Below are 21,871 nucleotides of genomic sequence, written 5' to 3'. Positions count from 1 at the left end.
TTTAGACTACACTCCTCAAAGCATTTGAGCCCAGGAAACTAATAAAAAACTGCAGCTTGCTTTCAAAAGGAAAAGTAGTGCTTGCTCAGTGGAAATGTAGTAGCCATGGCCACAGAAAAACCTTCTCACAAACGTATCCAGTAGTTCAATACGTAAGTGTGCTGGCTATTCATGCTTAGGACACTTCTGGAGAGATTTTACAAGGTAGTTAACTGTACATTGGTGACAAGCAGAAACAAATAAATGGCATTAAGCACTGATTTACAATAATTTGAATACTGGAGCTAACGTTTTATCAATTCATACCAGTCATTTAGTTGCATATAAACATATTATGGCTCTTTTATAGCCTACATAGGGACAGCTTAATAGGAATGCATTCTGGTGGATTTGCATTTCTTAATCCTGATGCAGGCTTTGTCTCTTGTTTCCATAGCAATGAGTGGATCTATATTCCAATCACGCTGACTCCTGGGCTTGTTGCCTCCATGAGGAGAGCGGAGCCAGTTACTTAAGCATGTATGAATTTTGGGGAATGATGTGGCATGGTGGAATCTAAAATAAAGAGGCAGATTAATCGAATGAAGGAATTTGTTTGAATTAGGATATTTCAATTTAGTAAGCTGGCTGTGTGCATTCCTTCAGAACACTGGCTCATCATTACAGAATAAATTAATAGATAATAAGTTTGATGTATATTGCCTTATTGATATAGCTCTTGAAAATTGGCATGTGTCTAGCCGCTAGACTCAAGCATGCTTATTGCAGATGAGAAATTAATGCTTTCTAAAAAAATAAAAGATCTCCCAGAAAAGTGAGCTGCACTCTTTTGGCTATAGTGTATTTTCCTCTCTCTACAATAGAAGTTATTTCTTTTTATTCTAATATGTTTGGTGGTGGTGGAATGGTATTAACATATAAATGCATTTTATTATATTAAAATATTATGCCAACTAGGTTTGTTGCTACTGAAATCTGTGCTCTGTTAAACATTGAACAATGGATTCTATACAGCAAATCTTTGGAATGAGGTTCAATAATATGTATTTTTGACCACCTGTTAGTTTTCTACACTGCTCTGTTTACCAAAGCTTAAGTAAATACTTGCTGAACACTTCATATCTGACAAAGTTTATGTGTACGTATTATAAAACTGAGTACATTTCTGAGTAAATGAATATTAAGTCTGTGTTTATTTGAAGTGACCTATTTGTTCCAGCTCCGCTATTTGCTCTGTCTTCTGATATGCAATTCCTAACTGGTATTTTGTCTCCTTTCCAGGTCCCTTATCTTCTTTATGTGGGATCTGTACGGAGAATAGTTAACTTTCATCCTAGCCCATTGACGTAAGCCATTGAAACAAGTCCCATTGATTTCAGTAGAATCTATGTTAGGGTGTGCTACACACATGAAAGCTGCAAACCTATGCACATTTGCCTGAGAGTAAGCCCTTTTGAACACAATGGGACTTCTAAGTAAACATGAATAGAATGTACACTTCTATGTACATATTCTAAATGTAATTCTAAGTACACTTACTAGGGAGTAAGTCCTGTTAGACAAAGTGGACCTCCCTGCTGAGTAAACATGCTGATTTTTTTTTTTTAAAAAAAACCACTTTTGTGGCCCTCATGCGATTTGTGTGCACATATGTGAATTGTACACATATGTGTAAAAGCACATGTGTGAAAGTGGCATTTTCCTGCTTTTCTAGCTAATTTTAAATTCACATTACAGATGCAGGAAATGCAAGCTTTTTGGGTGTCATGTCGAGTGCATATAATGTAATATTCACCCGCCATGTGAATCAAGCATCTTAGCCTGAATTCTTAGTACAAGTTACTTTATCAAGTTTAGGTTAATTAAACAGGTTTGCACAATATTCCTCCCCTTTAAGGTGCTGGAATAACTTTGCACTGCGACACAGAACACCAATATTGTAGCAACGTATTTTTTGGAAAAATATTGTAACTTTTATTTTTATTCATTAAAAATATGACCTGCTATACAGCTCTTTACAGAGCAGAGGGCGCCACAGAACTACAAATAAAAACCCACCAAAATCTCTCTTTCTCCCCCTCCTCTCCATTTGGCCGCGCGCTAAACACATGCAGCCCTTGCTTTATCAAAAAAAATAAAGCCGTTGCCCTCACATTATGGGAGTGGTAGGGGAATCACAAGGCTGTAGAATATCTGGAACCTTTACTGCATTTTAATACAAGGAGAAAAGAGTGCATGAGGGGTGGGGTGCTGAAAGTCCTTGAGCATGATAAAGAATCCTTCCAGACCTTAGAAACACTGCGCCTCCACTTCATCAGCATCCTTCCCTTTCTCTTCAGAGAAGAGTTGCCTCCATGGTTTCTAGATTTAACGCAGTTCTGTCTTCTCTCCCCAAGGTCTCCGAGATGTCCCATCACCAGAGGGAGAATGTCTTGCATTTCCCCATAAAGATGGAACTTTTAAAGCAGGCATGCGGGCTGGCTTGTAAATGGAGAGCCTCGCTGGCCACTGTTCCAACCGAAGCACAGCAGCACGCCGCACATTCCAGCATGGAGACTTCCCTGGGTGGTCTTCGTTGTCCTGGCTATGAGCTGTCGCTCCTCCAGAGAAGCCAGGGGAGCGTGGAAGTTCTTTTGTTGGTCTCTCTCTGTCTCTTATTTCCAACCCAGTAGCAAAAAGTGCTGCCGCTAGACGATCAACAATAATAACCACACATATAAAATAAATAATACCAATACCAATAATCCTCAGGCTTTTAAAAATGGAGAGGGGGAAAAAAGTACCAATTACCTCTGAAGGATTGAAAGATCTCTTGAGAAAGGAGGAGAAATCCACTAGGAGAGATCCTTTTTTTCAGTCTGTCCCTGGGATCCCTTCACGTGGGGGGGGGTGAAGCTCACAAGGTATGTTTATGCACCTTCCAAAACAAGACTCCTCTTTGAACGGGAAAAGCCTATATTTAAAACCTTGGCTCAGGACGCCCCCTATGGGCGAGCGAGAGCATCTTTTGCAGCGGCTAATCTCGGGCTGCTAGTAGTGGGCGAGGACAGAAAGAAATAATTTAAAAAAAGAAGGGAAGAAACCACACCAAACCCGTTGAGTGCGTGTGCGTGCGCGCATGTGTGGCTTTTGAACTGCCCACAGACTGTCAGAGAAGCGGGAGGGAGGGAGAGAGAAGTGCAGAGGCAGCAGCGGCGCCGCTTCAATCAGCCAGCTCCAGCCACTCCACTCCCAGCAGCCGAGCGAGGGAGATCTCCGGCGACTCAGTGGGCAACAGGGCTAGCCGGGACCCCTCTCTTTGTGACCCCGGAGCGCACAAGCCCCCACACAAAGGGGGACCGAGGAGCGAAGGTAAGAGCCGCCGTTTCATCCCATCGGAGACGTGACTGAGACGCTGATTTACACCCCATTCGATCCGAATTCTTTTCTCTTCCCTATCTCCCCCCCGCGCAAAGCCGTTTCTACATTGTTACTCAGTCAATGAGTGGTGGAGGTAGTAATACTGTCGGATCTACATTTTTTAAAAATAATCATAATAGCGCTACAGTAGAGGGAGAAGCAGATCTTGCGAGTGTCCCCCCCCCCCCTTGTGTAGTCCACATGCCTTGAGCACGGGTTTCTACGGAAGGGAGGAAAGCTATACATTGATGCGAGTAAGATATGTAGTGAAATCTGTTCTAGACTCGAGGCGCCTGTGGGGAGATTGTATGATGGGGAGCATGCATGGGAAAATCGGGTGGAGGGCTTTTGAATAGATTTTTTTTTTTTTTTAAACAAACACCACCCCTCTTTCTGGGGTGGGAGGGAAATGTTACAGACTTCTTTTGAAAAATTACTGTCTATGATATGAAAAATGCCTAGGGGAGCGGGACACACACACAAATACATCCATGTTAAGATCATGTAGAGGAGTGTGTGTGTGGAGGGGGGAAACAGGGAGGTAGAAGAACGTACAGCGAGATAGCTTGTCTGAGATGGTTTTCACGGTATTACCTGTGGAGCACTTTGGCGAAAAGCCCGAACGATCTGTGCGTGTATATTGGTTAAACCTTGAGAATTTAACCCCTCCAATCTTATTTTTAGTAGAGGGCAGGCAGGGTGTGTGTGTGGGGGGGGGGGGAGAGGAAAAGATCCAGCACTTGTAAATGGACATCTGCCAATTTAAACCATTCTGCCGTGAAACAGCGCAGTGGTTCCTGCTTAGGCGATCCTAAAGAAAAGAGCATAGATCTTTATTAAGCAGGCACGAGTGTGATTTAAAACGAAGAAAGAAAATTACAGCAGTCGCTGCATCAGTTTTAATCTCCCACCATGCAAATTAGTAATGCCCAGGCAAAAGCTGGAAAACGAGAGGTTCTTTAAATAAATTTTAAAAACAACAACCCGCAAAGATCCGTCGGATCTTCTAAACCTTCAGTGCGATTAGAAATGTTGCATGGATCCCCGTGGCTTCATCCTCCCCCTCCTCCCCACGAATATTCACAGAAGAAGAAAAAAAACCCTCCCGACATCCCAACAGCTCTTCTCATGCTCCCAAGCAAATGTGGCTTTTTGTAAATCATAGATCCTGCAGTTTTGCTTCATTCTCCACCCCTGCTGGGTATCCACAGGATCACTGCACATAAAATGAGCGTTTAAATAGTGGCTCTAAAAACATAGTGCCCAGATCCCACCGTTCCTTTAAAGGATGCTTTTTAAGGAGCCGTGGCACACACCGTCTGCCACATCGCGTAGATAGGCGAGAAAAACCTCCAGTTTGGACTCCCTTTTGCGGTACTGCAGAGGAAATGAATGAAAGTCTCCTGTAATTACCTATTCCTTTGTCTTCATCTCGCGCATGCGTGGGACAGCAGGGTGTGGAAGAGGAACGGGGCAAATCGCTCCATCGTCAGTCAGGCTTATATCAGAATTGGTGGAACAAAGGCAGGCGTCTTCAGATAATAATCATTCAAGCCTTGTACGATAGCATTTGCGGAAAGCCATTTGCCAATAGATCCATTCTGTATAAGTATATTGTTGAATGCTGCATTGGTTTTAAACGGGGTGGGGGGATTTGAGCCCCTGCACCAAATTTGCAGCCCCACTTAAAAGAAATAGTGTGTGATATTAAAGGGGAAAATCTGTGCACTGTAGAATTGTTAAGATTGGCATTAGTGTAGCACTGCTACCACGATTTCTTTTCCTCTGTGGCAGAATCCCCTTCCCCCCACATCTTATCTGCCATTTAGAATAATGAAATTAGGATAAAGAAGTCAATAAGGTGGGTGCAGGCTCTGATAAATTTTCACTCTGTAGTTTCTCGCAAAATGGCCTTCAATCAACTGTGCTGAGAACAGGGGCAACCATTTCACTGTGTTCCTCCACTCACTGACTAGTATCTGCTAGGCTGGCCATCTTGTCTGCAAACATCAGGGGTGGTAGATGAACGGCACTAATTAGACCGATTCATTAGAAGAGGACAATTAGGCACCTTGAGTGTACCTAGTACAATTAAGTGTCACTTTTAATGACAGTGTGAAGAAGCTGTTGCTATAGGAGGCAATTGAGCTGCGTGCCAAATCTCTCCACTTTTTCTTCTTCTGTATTTTCTCCCATAATGTTTTCCTTGGGGGTGGGGAAATAAAAAGAGATACTCAAAATCTCTCATATTTGGGTGGTCTTCTCTTGACATCTGGTTCATTGTTTCTCTTCTTTCCACTCTTCTCTCCACTAATTTTGAGGAATGTGATTTATCAAGATGCCCAGAGGATGCAGACTGCCATTTCCCCACACATCTGGAATGGACGTGTGGTAAAACGCTCCTTACGTCTTGGCAGGATGATGCAGATGACTGAGTTTATCCCAGAGTAGCCTGGTAATCTGTATAGGCTCACAGTTCAGTTCCTGGTGAAAATCTTGGAATTATCGAAGGTTGTGGGAGTATACAAATTCTTTTTTCAATTAATAAGGGCCAAGGGGAAGGATTTGCGCAAGCAACATTTGCTTAGACAACAGCCGTTTGAGAGGTACAAAAGAATTCTACACCCACTGGGTAGATTGAAATTGCAATTTTACCATAATTCTGTGTGTGGTGATATTCTCCTTACCATATGGGAGGCCCATACAAATGCCCGTGTTCACCCTGGATTAATTTGGTTGTCTAGAGGAAATAATAGGAATGAATCGGGTGAATTTTCAAGCTTCGCCGGGGCATGGATCTATTCAAGGGTTTGCCAAGAGAGAGAAACTGTCACATTTGAAGAGAATCGCCACTTCTAGGCCCAATTAAATACAGATGTAAATGGGCCAATAGAACACTATTCTCTTGGAATGCAGATTGGGTAACCTCTGTCCACAGGCCTCAGAATCAATCAATCAACAGTTTATTGCCTTGACCACAGGACATAACAAACTAGTGACAGAATCTATCTGAAAGCCACCAGATTTCAGTCTGCGGGAGGGGGATAATACTTTACTCAAGGGCAGGGCCAGATTCTCAGCAAGCTGAAAAGCCTACTGTTGGAAATCTTACATTGCCAAAATAAAAAGTTATATGTTTTGAGAGCATTTGTTCTGGTTCCTTTTCTTATACCTCATAATAACTATATCAGCACAGGTCAAGTAGTCACCTTAAAAACAATAACAATAACAACAACCAAAGAGCAGAAAACTTTTTGCATTTGGCATACCTGGTACTTAGGCCCAATAATTGGTTAATATGGTATACCAGGGACTGGCCAGACATATAGGCCCTTCAGAGAAACAACTGCACATGATCTGGTCTGAAACATGGGGGAAGCATTATTGTCCCACCTTCCCTAAACAGCACCCATGGTTTGGATATTGAAAAAGAAAACAGAAACTGGAGTTTTGGAAGGAGAGGAGGAGCATGAAAAGAAGGGAAATAAGCTCCTCACCAGTTGCTGTGGTCCCCTATTAGAGGCTCTGCATATTAATGAAGTACCTGCCAAGTTTTATTACAGAATAAACATTTGCATCTTTACATGTTGAGGATTTTACTTTCAGGTGCAGAAGGCTACACTCCACTGTCTAATAAAATGGCTAACAGGAAACCACTCTGGGCCCCCCACAGTTGAGCTCTCCCTCTTCCTCACTTGCTTTGGCATGTGCTAACATGTCCAAACAGCTGATTGGGTAATTCAGGAAATTTGTTAGTGAAATAACTGTTGGGGAAGCACACAGCATTGCTGCTCTGCAAAACTGAGCCCACTGAGATGATGACCCCTGATTGCATGTTGTTAAAATCTTGCTCAAATGGTCTAAACTTGCTCAAACATTCTGTTTGATATAATGTTTCTACTCTTGCCTGCTTCCCCCACCCCCCAAATACGATGTGTTTAAAAAGAGACTGTAAGATAAGAGAAATTAAGTTCTAAGAACCCTTCCAAAGTTACACCAAGGACATGTACTTTCTGAAATCATTACCATCCACAAAGATGGCAGCAGTAGTAACTGCAACTGGAAGTTACCAATAAAATGTATTTTCTAAAGTGTTCTGTAGTTTTCTGTCTTTCTTGCAGCCCCTTGTTACAGCTGACGTTGTGATCAGTTAACTAAGCATTTTGTGTAGGGTGCAGTTGTACTTAGAAAAGCATCTTTCATGTAGAAAACAGAAGTCTATTTTTTTTTTACTAAGTATTTGCTGAAACCCATAATATAAAGTTGAAACTTCCTCTCCCATCATAACATCTCTTTGCCTCTTTAGCAATGTCACTTTTAAATGTCTGGCACTAATATCTTCAACATAGCCACTAGAAGTGCAACTCACTGAAATCACTGGGACTTGCTCCCACATAGGTATGTTTAGGATTAAGTGTGAGTTGCCTTACGAAGCTGTTTTCTCATAATTGTTAACAGCTAACAGCCAAGACCTAAGTATGATTACTTGGAAGTAACTCCCACTGAGTTCAGTGGGAGTTAATTCCTGGTAAGTGTGATTCAGAGAAGTCATGTATCCTGATCCCATGCAAGTTTACTCAGAATTAAGCCTTACTGAGTTCAGAGTGGCTTACTTCCAAATAAGTGTTTATAGGGCACACACTTCCAGATATACCTAAATCCCATATAAATCAATGTGACTTCCTTCTAAGAAAAGTTGGTTGGAATTTAGCTGTTAATCTGTCATGCCTCAGTAAATCTCTAATTCTTTAGGCCTGATCTTGATTTGCAAAATTTAACCTAGTGAAATTATAGGCTTTTACTTACTTTGTTTGAAAATATCGTGTTTTTAGCCCATATGGTTTCCAAGGAGCGTTTATGCAAGTGACTCAGAAACTAAATGGAGTCTTAGGTGGAGTTTCTATGTTCTCCTACATCCTATTCCCTCTTTGCTCCTTTTGCGTCTCCCATATCATGTCTGCCCTTCTTCCATGTTCTGTGCCCATCTCATTCGTGACACAATATTTGAAATTCTGTGAATATATTCTGCATTGGAAATGCACTGGATCAGAATATACTGTGTAAGTCAAGCAAATGTTTGTCATTTGAAAGATATGCGTAATTTACTGGAAAGGTAGGATTTTGGTTTCTTGTTTTGGAGTCCTACCAGTGTGGTTATAGACTTCTGGTAGCGTCACTGATTGCTGACTAGTGAATTTTGACTGACCCATTATATCCTTGTAGCTTGGCTAGTACAGATATATGGCCATTGTCGGTATTTCTTATCCTTTATCTAATTAGTGAATTAAATATTCAGAAGTGATGTAGCCCAAGATGCACATCTATGCCCTCCCCATCACGATGCACAGATAGCTTTGGGATCCAACACACAATGCGGGGCTTTCCCTTCTTAGCAAGAAATGGGTTCTGTTGTACAGGGCACTACTCTACTGAGAGTAAATATCTACTGAAAATGCAAATGCTATATACTTTAATTGCAAACTGGATCTTTAGATCAAACATTCAAACACTATGGATTGGGTGTAACTAAATTGCTCTGGTTTGTTATATCCTCTGAGGGTCTAATAAGAGAATGCAAAAATTCAATCAAAATTTAGGAACCACAATCCAGCTACCGTACCTAAGGCTGTCATTGTATCCTTATTGCTGCCCCTCTCAAATCTCCCACTACTATCAGGATTGCACCATACATTGTCACAAACACTACACTTTAGAAAGATTTGGTTAAGCTTTGAAAAACAGGTCCCATTTATGCCTTAATCTGAACAAGGGTTCCTGCCTTAGGTTTCCAGCGCCCATGCTTCATCTCAGAACATGTGAATTAACTGAGTGCTTCTGGGTATGTGCAGAGTTTTTTTTTTTAATCCCATTACTGAGTACTAGGATTACCCTGAACACACCTACAATTTCAGAGGAGGTTGAGCTCCCCTCCTGCATCTTCAGTTTTAAAAATTAAATCACTGATTCAATGCCTGCTTCTTATGGAGGGCTTTGTGCATTCAAAAGTCCCTCCTCAGCATGGTCCTAAAATCTATACTCTCCACCATGAATTTAAGCTAGTGATGAAATTTCTAGGGTGGTTATCTCTCCCCTTAATCCCACCACGACAAGAGGTGCATTTACTACAACCATAACCATTGTTTGAGATAAGTTTAGCCTCAGGACATATTTCAGGTTTCATGGGGACACATTACCTGTGCCATGGGGATGATGCCAAACTCAGCTTCCTGTGGCATGGCCTCCAGTCTGCTTTCATAGCATTTTCATTCATTCATTCCATTTATATCCCGCCTTCTTTTCCTCCTCAAGGAACTCAAGGCAGCGTACATAATCCTCCTCTCCATTTTATCCTCACAACAACAACCCTGTGAGGTAGCTTGGGCTGAGAGTCTGCGACTGGCCCAAAGTCACCCAGTGAGCTTCCATGGCCAAGTGGGGACTAGAACCCGGATCTCCCAACTCCCAGTCCAACACTGTAGCCACTACACCACACTGGCTCTCATTTTGAAGTACCTTATCACATAGGACGCCACCATAATGCACTGAGTCTTTACACTACCAGCAGTGGCTGCCAGTAATATGGAGCAGCGGCATGGAGACCCTCAGCATGATTGTTGCACTTCGTGTAATAAATGCCCATATATGTTACAGTACAGGAATGAACTAGACATAGCAAATATAACATGTGCTCTGGCTGTCCAGTTCAGACAGGTAGATCTGAGGATCCCTATGTAATCTAGTGTGTTTGGTTGGGGACCAGTTCAAACTAGATACGACAGGAGGCTAGGTGGTGCTGGCACCATGCCATGATGGTGAGCTCATACAAATAACAAAACTACCTGGGGTGAGCTGTCTCACCCTATCAGTCAATTTTATTACAGTCATAGATGAGCAAGTGTCTCTCCCTAAGGTAGCTTGGTCATCTGTATCAGTCTGCCAAGTGGGAATAAGATTTTACCATGTATCAGGTGCGGATGTGTGATGCAATGTGTGCTGTGGTGGTAGCTTGCCCATTCACAGTCCAGAACAGTTATTCTCAAACGTGGTCCGCAAACCATAAATGTTCTGTCAGCTCCACTCAAGTGGTCTGTGGAAAGTCTGTGAAACAGTCGAGAATATCTGTTCTTGGTCCTGCATTTGATTTATTTTTTTCTGACAACAGAGACTGAGGTCCTTTTGACCAGGCCCAAATTATTGAAGAGGCTAACGAGGCCCTGACCAAATACAGAAACAGGATGAATGCAAAACCTGACCTGAGGCTAAAGCTGACAAACATTACACCTGATTTCATGGAGTGTTGCTCACAAAAACAGGTACAGCCATTGCATTAGGAAGGCAAGATCACAGTGATTAAAATATGAGTTGTTTCTGTGCTTTGATTTGAAGAACAACAAATAAGGAGTCCAGCAAGATGCCCAGCAACTTTCAAGTGGTCCATGGGGAAGTTTGAGAACTGCTGGTCTAGAACAATAAACTATCTAAGAAGCCAGAGTAGAGCAGAATGGTAAGGTGAGGGATAGGGTCAGGAAATGGTATTGGAGGAGGAGCAAAGCCAGCAAGACAGGCAAGTTGATTTAGATACAAGCTGTCTTGAGCTGAAGGAGGCTGCCTTCTCTGGGGGACAGGAGAAAGGAGCCTCAGGCTCTGTCCCCACTCATGAATCTCACTCGAGTGGCTGTGGTAGTAATCATATTTATTGTTTTATAAAGCATCTCAAATCAGTAGGCACTGTACAGTAATGAAGTTAAGAGGAACAAACCCTGCCTGCAGACTTGCAGTCAAAAGAAATTGTTGACGTGCTTATTGTTAAGGCTAAAGGGGATAAGAATTCTAAACCACAATGTACAGTGAACAGTGCTAGAGACTAGGGCCGGCCTTACCATTAGGCAGAGTGAGGCAGTCACCTCAGGTGGCAGGTGCTGGGAGGTGGCAGAAAGGTGCAGCCTGCTCTGCACCCCCAAAGCTAGCCTGCTGCCTTCAGGTGCAGTGGAGGACACTGTCCCATCCACAGAATTGAAGTAAGATTCAACTGCCAGTCCACTTGGCTTTTGTACATGGAATGGGAGGGGGCACCATCTTGTTCTTTGCCTCAGGCAGCAAAATGGCTTGGGTTGGCTCTGGGAGAGACATTGGTCCTAACTGCACACTACACATGACTGCATGTAACAAATGCTCAATGGCTGTTTTTTTCTAGAGGAAAGCAACTCTTGGAGGGAGATCTGGAGTGGGGAAGCAGTGGTGGGGAGAAATGGAGCATTTAACCCAGGGGTGGGGAACCTGTGGCCCACAAGATCAGAGGTGTAGAACTTCAGGCCATGGGGCCAAATCTGGAGTTCCATAGGAAGGGCATCACCACACTGAAGACCCTTTTATGGGTGGACTCCAGTTGGGCCATAAGTCCAGGTGGAACCTCTCTTAAGGGCGAAGGCATTCTCTGAGGTATCCTGGTCTCAAGTTGTTTAGGACTTTGTGCACTAGTACCAAAACCTTAAACCTGGCCCAGTAGCAAATAGGCAGCTAGTGCAGGTCCCTCAGCAAAGGAGTTGCATGCTGAAAAGGGGCAGCTCCCGATACAACTGAGCTGCTGTGTTCTGTCCTTACTCCAGCTTCCGGAACAGCCTTAAGGGCAGCCCCACATACAGCACATTGCAGTAATCCAGCCTTGAGGTTACTAGCGCCCACAGTGGCCAAGCTATCTTTGTCTAGGAGAGGCAATAGCTGGCGAACCAGCTGAACCACTCCAAGCCACTATGGCCACTTGGGCCTCCAGTGACAGTGATGGATCTAGGATTACCCCCAGACTATGAACCTGATCTTTTAGAGGGAGTGCAACCCTGTCCAGAACAGGCAGTGAGTTTGTCTCCAGGACTTGGGAACCACTCACCCACAGGCCTCCCATCTCGCCAGGATTCAGCTTCAGTTTATTGGCCCTCATGCAGCCCATTACTGTGTTTAGGCACTGATCCAGGACTTGCACAGCCTCACCTGATTCAGATGTCACAAGGAGATAGAGCTGTGTGTCATCAGCATACTGATGGCACTTGGCTCCAAATCCCCCAATGACCACCCCCAGTGGCTTCATATACATGCTAAGCAACAATGGGGACAGGATGGTACCCTGCGGAACTCCTTAGCTCAATTGCCAAGGGGCCAAGGAATGGTTACCCAATGTTACTTTCTGAAATTGACCCCGCAGGTAAGACTGGAAACACTGTAACAGTGCCTCCAATGCCCATCCCATGGCATTGATCTTTTAGTGCATGCCAAGCCTTGTCCAGCCACTACTACCGTTGCCTGCCTGGGGGTTGTTTGGTGCCCTGAATTCTTGGCGCCCTAGGTGACTGCCCAGTTCGCCTGCCCCTAGAAACAGTTCTGCATGCAAATAAGTTCATACTTTACATTTCCACCCATAGTAACATTTTATTTATTTATTTATTTATTTATTAAATTTATTAATGTGATATTGCATGGCTCGTGCCAGTTGTACGTCTACAAGACGGTGTTTGCCAGACACCAGACAGCTGAGGCATGTTGTTGCCTGAATTAAAACTGGAGGCACACTTCTCACTCTTTAACACCTGAAAAAGGTTTATATTTAGAGTGTGAACGAGTAAGAATTGTCCTGTTTTAGGAAGGCCCACCCCTTATGATTCTGTGCGAGTCACTGTTCTTGGATGGAATAAGGGAAGCCCAGGCTCATGCTGAGATGCAATGGGCAACTTCCTCTGAGAGCAGAATATTCTGCTGCATCTCTGCCTCGTCATGGTGGAATGGTCCAGTCCCACCTGAGGCATAGATGAGGCAGAATTAATTTGTCCCAGCAGAGGCCAGTTGGAAAGTGATGAGGGCAGAGGAGTGAATCATGCACTGATGCAGCAGGCAGCCTCCCTTGTGGGTGGATACCAGGACTGGCTCTGTGTCTGAGGAGCCCTAGGCAAAGTGCCTGGTAGGGGCGCTCTTACATCAACTTGGGCTTATTTGGTAGTGGCAGCAGCAGCAGCAGCATTCCAAGGGTGGCTGGGAGCTGCTGTTTCAATTTCCCAGAATGTCCCAGAGTGCTTGACTTAGTGTCACTCTGGAGCATTGTGGGAAATTAAAATGAAGGCTCACTAGGCATGGAGAGCTCAGGGCAGGTGCCATTGCAACAGCTGCTCTAGGATGTCAGGTGCTGACACTGGGCCTGGCAGGTATTTCAGGATCACTGAGCCTTTAATTATTTCATTAATTTCTCAGGGCACATCAGCAATTCTCTTGTGGCATACAAATGTGTGAGAATTAACTCCTGTAGGTGATGCTGTTCCTAGCTGCTTTCCATATTAGATTTGCTGGGGTGTATGTGTGTAATTTACTGCATAACACCTGGAAGTAATGCAATTCTCTGTTTCTGGTTCAAAAAATAAATCACATAAAATGTGAAAAAACATACACGAATGAAAATCTTTAACATTATATGCTCTAAAACAAACAATAGATTTTCAAGCTATTATAGTACCAAGTTCCATCAGATAAGAAAAGAAACAATATAAATTTTTTCATAAAGACATCACAAGTATCTTCCTTTTCTTTCTGATTTTGTCTCCATCTTGTGGGAAAAACATGTGAAAAATAGGAAAAAGCTAGAGAAGATGTCTTCCTCCCAGACAACAATCCCTTCCAAAGGCTGAATGTTTTGGATTAAGTTGTTGAGCTGAGTTGGGAAATATAAATTTTGGGGAGTGGGAGAGAGAACTGTTTGGCCTTTTTATTGTCTATCAATATGAACTGCAGCCAGGCAACAATGAAGGAAGTCAAGGAACAAATTCCTAAAAGCTTCTGAGATTTGAAAATAGAAACCATATGCAACGTAATGGAGGCTTGATGCTTTAAGAAATGGTCTCAGGATACGATATAAGAGAACGATGCCTATGGAGAATAGAAAGTGCTTGTAAGATTAATCTCTCTCCTGCAGCATTTTAAGATTACACATACCACAGCTTTCTTGTCTTCCAGATACTGATAGCATCTCAACATCTTATTTCGAGAGAGATATGTTTGAATAGCTTCAAACTGTATCTGTTGATTTTGCAGAACAAATGAAACAAATGTAATATGGAAATGGTTCCTATGCAGTTTTTCTGCTTTTGAAAAATAAAATAATTTCTCCTGAGAGCTTATAAGTACACATAAAGAAGACCTAGTTGTTACCAACATGTGTGAAATGGCCAGTTTGCATGTAAACAAAAATATGCAAATGTCCATAGTTAATTATGAATTGCCACAATTCAGATGCATTTAAGTACACTTAAATTTCATTTATTTCAATGGGACAGTTGATTTAAATCTCTTCCTCTAAAATCAATGGGACTAAATCTTCCTGACTTTTGGCTTGATTGTGTCTAGTATTTTAAAAACAAAATCCATGTGGATTTAGACTGCACTGGGGGCTCACATGGTGGAAATCTCCTCCACCAAAAAATAGAAACAAAAACAACCATTCACACAAAAAATACCCTGTTGGGGAAAGATAGCTCATCTTGCACCCTTCACCCTGACATCTTGTTTTCTATGTAGAGGGAACTTTTCTGTAAAGTTCCCTCTACAGTTCAGTTTTGTGACCCCCAGCTGCAATCAGTAACTTTTGGTGCAGGAGAATGCTGGGAGTTGTAGGACTTTTTTCTGTCTAAACATGCATAGGATTGCAGTCTTAAGACTCAGGGCTACTGCCTCAGTGAGACCTAGGCTATAGCTCCTGCTTGTTAGAAGACTCCAGAGTTCAGTCCCTCCCAGAAACATTATAGAACACCATTCCAGATCACATAGAGACATCTTTTCCTCCTCCCGCAAAGGACTTGGTGGTAGTCCTGATTCCTGGGCACCTGTGAGATGTGCCACTGTGACAACAGAAGTTGCTACAACAACTTTTATCCCCCACTGTAGTGAAATGCAAATTTTGGAGAGGGTTTCCAGTGCTTGGACAAAAGCCATCAAAGAGAAGGTGATTTTTTTTTTAAATGTAAAGATCTATGGATCTAAAATGCCTTCTAAACATCTTCTAAAGTTGCATTCATCCCCATGGCTTGCTTTTCTCATAGGACATTGCAAAACTACCCCACTCCCCCAGCAGAGCAAATGTGGCTTCTTATAAATCATAGACCCTGCAGTTGTGCTTCATTCTCCACCCCTGCTACAGATAAACTGTGATATCTGCTTGTGTTTGTTTCCTCCCGAACCCTGTGTCCCCATTGAGAGATGTCAGTACATGGGCAGTAGATGAAATTAGGCCATGTGGCTTAATTGGTAGGAGAGAGGGTAGAAGCTCTTTGGAGGGAGCCTTAGGATGGGGGAGGGGTGTGCGGTTCCTAAATGAGCAGTGCTGGTTCTTCTGTGGCTCTGGCACAAAGGAGCCCTTATGCCTTAGGTTGGCCACTTATGGTTATGCCTCAACAAAGAGAGGAAATGCATGACTAAAAAGGAGAACAGAGGGCAGAGATTTGCATGAAATGTACATGTGCTGATTTATATGGATAGATGCACATTTATTGATAATTACTATAATTTAAATAGAAATATAATACATCTCACCATAGTGCAGAAGACTGTGACCTGGTGATCTGTGTGGCTGCTCAGTCAACTGTCCGGGTGTTAACTGTGGATGGGCAACTTCAAGGCCCCTGCTGCTCTCCCTTCTGATCATTCTTTATCTTTAAATTGGACTAGGACTGGACACTTGACAAATAGAGGACTATCCTCTGGCAGCCCCTTAAATAGAAGACTGTCAAGTAGGGCACATGGCCATCCTATCACTCCTTCATTGCTATCATGGTGCGGTACAGAAGTAGGCTGCCACTTACAGAAGTGTGTTCTTGATTTCATGGAATACTGGACAGTATTTAGCTGTGGTCAAATAACGGGCTATCATCTAAGATGATTTCACTGGCCAAATGCTCAGATGGAAGAACAAGTTATTTGGTGTAGTGGTTTGAGTGCTGGAAAAGATATCTTGCAAGGGACCACCTCCAGGTTTGAAGGGCAAAGCATTCTCTTGTGGGCCTCTCTTATACAGTGGGCCCCCTCAGGCATATACCTGACAGTGGTGGTGGCAGCAAGGATGGTTGGGAACTGGCATTTGAATTTCTCACAATGCCTTGGACACCCAATGTAAAGTGACTCCAGGGTGTTCTGGGAAATTTAAATGGTGGCTTGAACACCCAGCTACCTTGCGTGCCCCTCCCCCAGGGTAGGCATTAGTGCTGGTGGACCTTGTTGGGGCTTTGGGGCCCAGGTAGCTGCCCTCGTATGTCATGTGCTGATGCCATGCTTGCAAAACACCCCCCACATATCCTTGCCTCACCTTTTATTAAACAAGGAAGGAGAGTCTAGAGAGTCTACCACCGCTCTAGACAGCTTATTCCTTTTGCTTGACTAATTAACAGACTATTAATTATACTGAGACATAAACCCAAGAAACAAGGAACATAGCTTACGTTCCTTCTAGCCTGGTCTTCTAAGTTTTAAGATAACACATTGGTTCTGGCAGCATGCACAGGGTTAAATGTACTTCATATGAAAAAAATATATATCTAAAAATTTTGTTTGTTGTTCAGTCGTTCATGTCCGACTCTTTGTGACCCCATGGACCATAGCACGCCAGGCCTTCCTGTCCTGCGCTCTCTCCCGGAGTGTGCTCAAGTTCATATTCATTGCATCGGTGATGCTATCTAGCCATCTCATCCTCTGCCGTCCCCTTCTCCTTTTGCCTTCAGTCTTTCCCAGCATCAGGGTCTTTTCCAGAGAGTTTTCTCTTCGCATTAGGTGGCCAAAATATTTGAGCTTCAGCTTCAGTATCTGTCCTTCCAATGAGCACTCAGGGTTGATTTCCTTTAGGATGGACTGATTTGACCTCCTTGCAGTCCAGGGGACTCGTAAGAGTCTTCTCCAGCACCATAGTTCGAAAGCATCTGTTCTTCAGCGCTCAGCCTTCTTTATAGTCCAGCTCTCACAGCCATACATTACTACTGGGAAAACCATAGCTTTGATTAGACGGACCTTTGTCGGCAAGGTGATGTCTCTGCTTCTTACTATGCTGTCTAGGTGTGCCATAGCTTTCCTCCCAAGGAGCAAGCGTCTTGTAATTTCATGGCTACAGTCACCATCTGCGGTGATCTTGGAGCCCAAGAAAGTAAAATCTGTCACTGCTTCCATTTCTTCCCCTTCCATATGCCAGGAAGTGATGGGCCCAGATGCCATGATCTTCGTTTTCTTAATGTTGAGTTTCAAACCAGCTTTTGCACTCTCCACTTTCACCCTCAACAAGAGGCTCTTTAGATCCTCTTCGCTTTCTGCCATTAGGGTGGTATCGTCTGCATATCGGAGGTTGTTGATAATTCTCCCAGCAATCTTAATTCCGACCTCTGATTCATCCAACCCGGCATTTCTCATGATGTACTCTGTATATAAGTTAAATAAGCAGGGTGACAATATGCAGCCTTGTCGTACTCCTTTCCCAATTTTGAACCACTCAGTTGTTCCATCTCTGGTTCTTACTGTTGCTTCTTGACCCTCGTACAGGTTTCTCAGGAGACAGGTAAGGTGGTCTGGTACTCCCATCACTTTCAGAATTTGCCACAGTTTGTTGTGATCCACACAATCAAAGGCTTTAGCATAGTCAATGAAGCAGAAATAGACGTTTTTCTGGAATTCTCTTGCTTTCTCCATGATGCAGCGAATGTTGGCGATTTGATCTCTAGTTCCTCTGCCTCTTCGAAACCCAGCTTGTACTTCCGGTAGTTCTCGGTTCGCATACTGCTGAAGCCTAGCTTGTAGGATTTTGAGCATCACCTTGCTGGCATGTGAAATGAGCGCAATTGTGCGGTAGTTTGAACACTCTTTGGCATTGCCCTTCTTTGGAATTGGAATGTAAACTGACCTTTTCCAGTCTTGCGGCCATTGTTGAGTGTTTCAAATTTGTTGGCATATTGAATGCAGCACTTTAACAGCATCATCTTTTAGGATTTTAAATAGCTCAGCTGGAATACTGTCATCTCCACTAGCTTTGTTGTTACTAATGCTTCCTAAGGCCCACTTGACTTCACTCTCTAGGATGTCCGGCTCAAGTTCAGTGACCGCACTATCATGGCTATCAGGGACATTAAGATCTTTCCTGTATAGTTCTTCTGTGTATTCTTTCCACCTCTTCTTAATCTCATCTGCATCTGTTAGGTCCCTGCCTTCTTTGTCCTTTATCATGCCCGTCTTTGCACAAAACGTTCCCTTGAGATCTCCAATTTTCTTGAAGAGATCTCTAGTCTTTCCCATTCTATCGTTTTCCTCGATTTCTCTGCATTGTTCATTTAAGAAGGCCTTCTTGTCTCTCCTTGCTATTCTCTGGAAAAAAAAAAGCTGTGTAGAGAAAAGAATGGGTCTGCACATTGATATCATTTTGTATGCATGTGCTTAATCTGTTGCAAGGTGGTATTTTGACTGCAATAGTTGAGTTGTCGCATAACTTGGTTTTGTGGGGAAGCCCTGGTGCAGCAAATGGAGGAAAGAGGAGAGGCGGCAATGGGGAGACAGAGATGAGGTGGTCTATTACGGGTTTGCAAATCTGAGCTTGCACATAGTGTACACTCAACAGGGACCCATGACAAATGCTGGATCTTTGATGAGTTTACTTCTACAGTACATAGGCTTACAAATAAAAGTTTGTCTACTGCACATTTTAGTGTGTGCCTATAAAAATAATTACGTTTTATGTACACCTACAAAATGTTATGTGTGTTCTGCCTTCTGGGATAAATCCTGCAGGTTATAGAAATACTGCTCAAAGTACCCAGTGATTTCTGAACCATTTCATGGCCATGCCCATGTGTTTTTCATATCTTCCTCAAGAGTCATAAGGCCTGGGAGGAAAGGTATGTGTGGGGTGTGTGTGTGTAAATGAAGGGTCTCCATAGTTTTTTGCATGAGATGCCATTTTTCTTGCTATCTATTTGGCCAAACTACATTCAACTTGACTCTGTGTGTGTATGTGTGTGTGAGTGTGCCATTGGAATCAATGGTGGGTTTTCTTTCTTTTTTAGTCCCTTTTAGTGTCAGGTGGGGGGGATTTAGGAAAACAAGTGGCTGGAGTAGGGGAAAGTTTAAACCTTTCCTGCCTGTGCACGGTAGTCCCAATCCAGATTGATGTCCCTTGCGCTTACTGTAAGTAAAAAGTACAGATAGTCAGCTGCACATTACATATTTAACGTGTCGTGTAGTTTGACCCTTAGTACTAATTGTTTTCCCATGCTTTTACACAAGGTTTAGCAGCACTGGTTTATATAAATACACTGAAACCATGTGGAGGTTTTGTCCCATGCCTCTCTTGTGTCTTTCACCCTTCAGGTAACTGAGGAAAGAATAGATTTTGCTCATGTGTCAGACTGAAAAACTGTCAGCCCTTCTCTTACCAAGGGTACAGGGTGGTTTGATGCTTCATGAAGGCACAGTTGTGGACTATTAGTTCAAGCTAATCTGAATATGATAAGTGAAAGGTAGATGCTGCTTTCACGTTACAGTAGAAAACTTAGTAACTCTGCTACCGTTCTCTTTGTTACATTCTAAATAAGTGAAACATGTACAGAGCATTGAAAGAAGGAGCTCTCATAGCCAATGTTAGTCATACTTCAGACAGACCCATTGAAATGAATGGGACTTAAGTGAGTCCCATTTATTTCAATGAGTGTACTCGAAGTAGGACTAACATTGGATACAACCCAATGTGCTTAAGTTGATCAACTGGCCGCACAACATACCGCTACTGTAATACTAATAACACTTAGCATTTATATAGCTCCTTTTCAATGTTCATAGAGTTTCATTCAATTATTTCAGATGTAACAACACCCTATATATAAAATAGGTCAGTACATATTATCCTCTTATTGCAAATGGGTGCTGAGGCTGAGAGATGTTGGCTTATCTGAGGCCATCCAGTGAATCGGTGGCTGCCACTAGAATTTTAACTGGCTTCCTGTTTCACAGCTCAGCTGGTATATTACATAAGGAACTTTGACCTAATAAATTGCCTTAAATCATTTGAACCCTGTGCATGGTCAAGGCCTACTTAAGAAGTGAATTATAGACATCATCTTTTTTTTCTTTTTGATTGACCCTTAACCCTCCCCTTCAATATCTTACTTCTCTCTGGCTCATTCAGGGATAAAACTGACCCAGTCTAGTATGAAGAGCCCATAAACGCTCTTCTCACATTCTGCTCTTGCTTTCCTATCAGTCTCTTTCTTTCGTTTGTTTTTCCTGGTGGATGTCTTGCTGCCATCCCAAATTCAGTAGGATGACCAGAGAGCTCCTTTTCTTTTTATTTAAAGTTCTCCCTCTCCCACTCTTCCTCCTTCTGCTTTGCTGATAGCACAAAACATGGATGCCATTTGCAGTTCTTCCCTTTCCACCCCAACCACTTTCAGACCCTTGCCAAATTCTGTTGTTTCTGCTTCTTCTTTTTTCAAGTTCTCCAAAAAGCTACACTTTCATTTCTTGGGCTGTTGCTGAAGTTCTTGCTCTTCTCTTGATTATTTTTTGTTTTGACAAGCATAGCCTCTTCCTGGCTGGCCTTCTACCTTTATTCAGTTCACAATGCCTTTGCTAAATACTATCATTATCCATTTTAAGGCTCTGTACTACCTTCCTTCTGCTTTGAGCTCCACTTTCTTTCACTAAACTGTATTGACTAAAGGCACAATCCTATGCATGTTTAGACAGAAAAAAGGCCTACAACTCCCAGCATGCCCCAGCCTCCAACTCCTAGCATTTGTAGGCCTTTCGTCTGTCTAAACATGCATAGGATTGTGCCTTAAAGCAGGGGTCCCCAACCCCTGGCCCGTGGACTGGTACCGGTCCGTGGCCTGTTAGCAACCGGGCTGCAGTAGGGGTGTGCAAAACCCCCTGACCTTGGGTCCGCAGGGGGGTGGGGGAGGCGATCCGTCCCCCCCCCCGGACTCCTCACCGGCTCTGGCCGGCTCCGCTCCGCGGTGAGTCCATAGAGCTGCCAGCCGGCTCTGGCCGCTGGCGGACTTCCGGCTGCTGGGACGCAAATGGCGTCTGCATAGCGGATGTCATTTGCGTCCCTGTTCTTGAAGTAATAGGCTACATAAATCTTTATGTAGCTGATTATTGCAAAGAATAGGGATGCAAATGGCGTCCGCTATGCAGACGCCATTTGTGTCCCAGCAGCTGGAAGTCTGCCAGCGAAACCGTCCCCCCCGCCGGTCCGTGGAAAAATTGTCTTCCACGAGACTGGTCCCTGGTGCCAAAAAGATTGGGGACCGCTGCCTTAAAGGATGTATCCAGACTACTTACTGATACTGGTTTAATACTCATCCCCCCCCCTCCGCAGGGAATCCTGGGAACTATTTTTCTCAGAGATGAGTTAGGGATCTCTGAGCATCTCAGTATCCCCACTAGACTATTAATTCCCAGGATTCTTCTAAGGAAGCCA

At 43.3% G+C, this 21,871-nt stretch overlaps 1 protein-coding gene across 2 annotated transcripts in view; it reads left to right on the top strand.

Moving 5' to 3' along the window:
- Nucleotides 1-3,150: 3,150 nt before the first annotated feature.
- BASP1 (brain abundant membrane attached signal protein 1) overlaps nucleotides 3,151-21,871 on the top strand; it is a 96,337-nt gene continuing 77,616 nt past the window's right edge. The window contains exon 1 of one of the 2 annotated variants that reach the window (XM_084850559.1): nucleotides 3,151-3,351. The gene's annotated coding sequence lies outside the window, so the exon portion shown is untranslated. The remainder of the gene's footprint in view (nucleotides 3,352-21,871) is intronic. The other variant, XM_084850561.1, reaches the window with a different exon arrangement.

The sequence above is a fragment of the Heloderma suspectum genome, chromosome 4 (assembly GCF_057233095.1).
Source record: "Heloderma suspectum isolate Gila_16-S chromosome 4, 16-S_ref, whole genome shotgun sequence".
Classification (NCBI taxonomy): domain Eukaryota; kingdom Metazoa; phylum Chordata; class Lepidosauria; order Squamata; family Helodermatidae; genus Heloderma; species Heloderma suspectum.
This window is presented reverse-complemented; position numbering and strand designations above follow the sequence as displayed.